We start from the raw sequence: 6,233 nt of genomic DNA on the forward strand, positions 1-6,233 counted from the left end.
TAGCTTCCGAGATCAGACGAGATCGGGCGTGTTCAGGGTGGTATGGCCGTAAGCGGAATAGTAGTCAACAAACACTCTATTTATGCTGATGCACTTTGACAGTGAGCTGACTTTCTTCCGAAAAAAGTCACTTTTTGCCCAAAAAGTATCTCTGAATGACTTGAAATTTTACACAGTAGTAGTCAACGTCGCCCTGAACAAGGATCTGTTGAAAATATTCACATATCTCTAAAGGAATAATTGAAATGATTTGTTTTAAATGAGGAAACGATCCATTTGCCCTGATGCACTTTGCACATGTGGTGGTTGAAAAAGCTTACAGCACCTGGTATTCCCAGGCGGTCTCCCATCCAAGTACTAACCGGGCCCGACCCTGCTTAGCTTCCGAGATCAGACTAGATCGGGCGTGTTCAGGGTGGTATGGCCGTAAGCGGAATAGTAGTCAACAAACACTCTATTTATGCTGATGCACTTTGACAGTGAGCTGACTTTCTTCCGAAAAAACTCACTTTTTGCCCAAAAAGTATCTCTGAATGACTTGAAATTTTACACAGTAGTAGTCAACGTCGCCCTGAACAAGGATCCGTTGAAAATATTCACATATCTCTTAAGGAATAATTGAAATTATTTTTTTTAAATGAGGAAACGATCCATTTGCCCTGATGCACTTTGCACATGTGGTGGTTGAAAAAGCTTACAGCACCTGGTATTCCCAGGCGGTCTCCCATCCAAGTACTAACCGGGCCCGACCCTGCTTAGCTTCCGAGATCAGACGAGATCGGGCGTGTTCAGGGTGGTATGGCCGTAAGCGGAATAGTAGTCAACAAACACTCTATTTATGCTGATGCACTTTGACAGTGAGCTGACTTTCTTCCGAAAAAAGTCACTTTTTGCCCAAAAAGTATCTCTGAATGACTTGAAATTTTACACAGTAGTAGTCAACGTCGCCCTGAACAAGGATCTGTTGAAAATATTCACATATCTCTAAAGGAATAATTGAAATGATTTTTTTTAAATGAGGAAACGATCCATTTGCCCTGATGCACTTTGCACATGTGGTGGTTGAAAAAGCTTACAGCACCTGGTATTCCCAGGCGGTCTCCCATCCAAGTACTAACCGGGCCCGACCCTGCTTAGCTTCCGAGATCAGACTAGATCGGGCGTGTTCAGGGTGGTATGGCCGTAAGCGGAATAGTAGTCAACAAACACTCTATTTATGCTGATGCACTTTGACAGTGAGCTGACTTTCTTGCGAAAAAACTCACTTTTTGCCCAAAAAGTATCTCTGAATGACTTGAAATTTTACACAGTAGTAGTCAACGTCGCCCTGAACAAGGATCCGTTGTAAAATATTCACATATCTCTTAAGGAATAATTGAAATGATTTTTTTTAAATGAGGAAACGATCCATTTGCCCTGATGCACTTTGCACATGTGGTGGTTGAAAAAGCTTACAGCACCTGGTATTCCCAGGCGGTCTCCCATCCAAGTACTAACCGGGCCCGACCCTGCTTAGCTTCCGAGATCAGACGAGATCGGGCGTGTTCAGGGTGGTATGGCCGTAAGCGGAATAGTAGTCAACAAACACTCTATTTATGCTGATGCACTTTGACAGTGAGCTGACTTTCTTCCGAAAAAAGTCACTTTTTGCCCAAAAAGTATCTCTGAATGACTTGAAATTTTACACAGTAGTAGTCAACGTCGCCCTGAACAAGGATCTGTTGAAAATATTCACATATCTCTAAAGGAATAATTGAAATGATTTGTTTTAAATGAGGAAACGATCCATTTGCCCTGATGCACTTTGCACATGTGGTGGTTGAAAAAGCTTACAGCACCTGGTATTCCCAGGCGGTCTCCCATCCAAGTACTAACCGGGCCCGACCCTGCTTAGCTTCCGAGATCAGACTAGATCGGGCGTGTTCAGGGTGGTATGGCCGTAAGCGGAATAGTAGTCAACAAACACTCTATTTATGCTGATGCACTTTGACAGTGAGCTGACTTTCTTCCGAAAAAACTCACTTTTTGCCCAAAAAGTATCTCTGAATGACTTGAAATTTTACACAGTAGTAGTCAACGTCGCCCTGAACAAGGATCCGTTGAAAATATTCACATATCTCTTAAGGAATAATTGAAATGATTTTTTTTAAATGAGGAAACGATCCATTTGCCCTGATGCACTTTGCACATGTGGTGGTTGAAAAAGCTTACAGCACCTGGTATTCCCAGGCGGTCTCCCATCCAAGTACTAACCGGGCCCGACCCTGCTTAGCTTCCGAGATCAGACGAGATCGGGCGTGTTCAGGGTGGTATGGCCGTAAGCGGAATAGTAGTCAACAAACACTCTATTTATGCTGATGCACTTTGACAGTGAGCTGACTTTCTTCCGAAAAAAGTCACTTTTTGCCCAAAAAGTATCTCTGAATGACTTGAAATTTTACACAGTAGTAGTCAACGTCGCCCTGAACAAGGATCTGTTGAAAATATTCACATATCTCTAAAGGAATAATTGAAATGATTTTTTTTAAATGAGGAAACGATCCATTTGCCCTGATGCACTTTGCACATGTGGTGGTTGAAAAAGCTTACAGCACCTGGTATTCCCAGGCGGTCTCCCATCCAAGTACTAACCGGGCCCGACCCTGCTTAGCTTCCGAGATCAGACTAGATCGGGCGTGTTCAGGGTGGTATGGCCGTAAGCGGAATAGTAGTCAACAAACACTCTATTTATGCTGATGCACTTTGACAGTGAGCTGACTTTCTTGCGAAAAAACTCACTTTTTGCCCAAAAAGTATCTCTGAATGACTTGAAATTTTACACAGTAGTAGTCAACGTCGCCCTGAACAAGGATCCGTTGAAAATATTCACATATCTCTTAAGGAATAATTGAAATGATTTTTTTTAAATGAGGAAACGATCCATTTGCCCTGATGCACTTTGCACATGTGGTGGTTGAAAAAGCTTACAGCACCTGGTATTCCCAGGCGGTCTCCCATCCAAGTACTAACCGGGCCCGACCCTGCTTAGCTTCCGAGATCAGACGAGATCGGGCGTGTTCAGGGTGGTATGGCCGTAAGCGGAATAGTAGTCAACAAACACTCTATTTATGCTGATGCACTTTGACAGTGAGCTGACTTTCTTCCGAAAAAACTCACTTTTTGCCCAAAAAGTATCTCTGAATGACTTGAAATTTTACACAGTAGTAGTCAACGTCGCCCTGAACAAGGATCCGTTGAAAATATTCACATATCTCTTAAGGAATAATTGAAATGATTTTTTTTAAATGAGGAAACGATCCATTTGCCCTGATGCACTTTGCACATGTGGTGGTTGAAAAAGCTTACAGCACCTGGTATTCCCAGGCGGTCTCCCATCCAAGTACTAACCGGGCCCGACCCTGCTTAGCTTCCGAGATCAGACGAGATCGGGCGTGTTCAGGGTGGTATGGCCGTAAGCGGAATAGTAGTCAACAAACACTCTATTTATGCTGATGCACTTTGACAGTGAGCTGACTTTCTTGCGAAAAAACTCACTTTTTGCCCAAAAAGTATCTCTGAATGACTTGAAATTTTACACAGTAGTAGTCAACGTCGCCCTGAACAAGGATCCGTTGAAAATATTCACATATCTCTTAAGGAATAATTGAAATGATTTTTTTTAAATGAGGAAACGATCCATTTGCCCTGATGCACTTTGCACATGTGGTGGTTGAAAAAGCTTACAGCACCTGGTATTCCCAGGCGGTCTCCCATCCAAGTACTAACCGGGCCCGACCCTGCTTAGCTTCCGAGATCAGACGAGATCGGGCGTGTTCAGGGTGGTATGGCCGTAAGCGGAATAGTAGTCAACAAACACTCTATTTATGCTGATGCACTTTGACAGTGAGCTGACTTTCTTCCGAAAAAACTCACTTTTTGCCCAAAAAGTATCTCTGAATGACTTGAAATTTTACACAGTAGTAGTCAACGTCGCCCTGAACAAGGATCCGTTGAAAATATTCACATATCTCTTAAGGAATAATTGAAATGATTTTTTTTAAATGAGGAAACGATCCATTTGCCCTGATGCACTTTGCACATGTGGTGGTTGAAAAAGCTTACAGCACCTGGTATTCCCAGGCGGTCTCCCATCCAAGTACTAACCGGGCCCGACCCTACTTAGCTTCCGAGATCAGACGAGATCGGGCGTGTTCAGGGTGGTATGGCCGTAAGCGGAATAGTAGTCAACAAACACTCTATTTATGCTGATGCACTTTGACAGTGAGCTGACTTTCTTCCGAAAAAAGTCACTTTTTGCCCAAAAAGTATCTCTGAATGACTTGAAATTTTACACAGTAGTAGTCAACGTCGCCCTGAACAAGGATCTGTTGAAAATATTCACATATCTCTAAAGGAATAATTGAAATGATTTTTTTTAAATGAGGAAACGATCCATTTGCCCTGATGCACTTTGCACATGTGGTGGTTGAAAAAGCTTACAGCACCTGGTATTCCCAGGCGGTCTCCCATCCAAGTACTAACCGGGCCCGACCCTGCTTAGCTTCCGAGATCAGACTAGATCGGGCGTGTTCAGGGTGGTATGGCTGTAAGCGGAATAGTAGTCAACAAACACTCTATTTATGCTGATGCACTTTGACAGTGAGCTGACTTTCTTCCGAAAAAACTCACTTTTTGCCCAAAAAGTATCTCTGAATGACTTGAAATTTTACACAGTAGTAGTCAACGTCGCCCTGAACAAGGATCCGTTGAAAATATTCACATATCTCTTAAGGAATAATTGAAATGATTTTTTTTAAATGAGGAAACGATCCATTTGCCCTGATGCACTTTGCACATGTGGTGGTTGAAAAAGCTTACAGCACCTGGTATTCCCAGGCGGTCTCCCATCCAAGTACTAACCGGGCCCGACCCTGCTTAGCTTCCGAGATCAGACGAGATCGGGCGTGTTCAGGGTGGTATGGCCGTAAGCGGAATAGTAGTCAACAAACACTCTATTTATGCTGATGCACTTTGACAGTGAGCTGACTTTGTTGCGAAAAAAGTCACTTTTTGCCCAAAAAGTATCTCTGAATGACTTGAAATTTTACACAGTAGTAGTCAACATCGCCCTGAACAAGGATCCGTTGAAAATATTCAAATATCTCTTAAGGAATAATTGAAATGATTTTTTTTAAATGAGGAAACGATCCATTTGCCCTGATGCACTTTGCACATGTGGTGGTTGAAAAAGCTTACAGCACCTGGTATTCCCAGGCGGTCTCCCATCCAAGTACTAACCGGGCCCGACCCTGCTTAGCTTCCGAGATCAGACGAGATCGGGCGTGTTCAGGGTGGTATGGCCGTAAGCGGAATAGTAGTCAACAAACACTCTATTTATGCTGATGCACTTTGACAGTGAGCTGACTTTGTTGCGAAAAAAGTCACTTTTTGCCCAAAAAGTATCTCTGAATGACTTGAAATTTTACACAGTAGTAGTCAACATCGCCCTGAACAAGGATCCGTTGAAAATATTCAAATATCTCTTAAGGAATAATTGAAATGATTTTTTTTAAATGAGGAAACGATCCATTTGCCCTGATGCACTTTGCACATGTGGTGGTTGAAAAAGCTTACAGCACCTGGTATTCCCAGGCGGTCTCCCATCCAAGTACTAACCGGGCCCGACCCTGCTTAGCTTCCGAGATCAGACGAGATCGGGCCTGTTCAGGGTGGTATGGCCGTAAGCTGAATAGTAGTCAACAAACACTCTATTTATGCTGATGCACTTTGACAGTGAGCTGACTTTCTTCCGAAAAAACTCACTTTTTGCCCAAAAAGTATCTCTGAATGACTTGAAATTTTACACAGTAGTAGTCAACGTCGCCCTGAACAAGGATCCGTTGAAAATATTCACATATCTCTTAAGGAATAATTGAAATGATTTTTTTTAAATGAGGAAACGATCCATTTGCCCTGATGCACTTTGCACATGTGGTGGTTGAAAAAGCTTACAGCACCTGGTATTCCCAGGCGGTCTCCCATCCAAGTACTAACCGGGCCCGACCCTGCTTAGCTTCCGAGATCAGACGAGATCGGGCGTGTTCAGGGTGGTATGGCCGTAAGCGGAATAGTAGTCAACAAACACTCTATTTATGCTGATGCACTTTGACAGTGAGCTGACTTTCTTCCGAAAAAAGTCACTTTTTGCCCAAAAAGTATCTCTGAATGACTTGAAATTTTACACAGTAGTAGTC

The sequence above is a fragment of the Microchirus variegatus genome, assembly GCF_963457635.1.
Source record: "Microchirus variegatus genome assembly, chromosome: 23".
NCBI classification, from domain to species: domain Eukaryota; kingdom Metazoa; phylum Chordata; class Actinopteri; order Pleuronectiformes; family Soleidae; genus Microchirus; species Microchirus variegatus.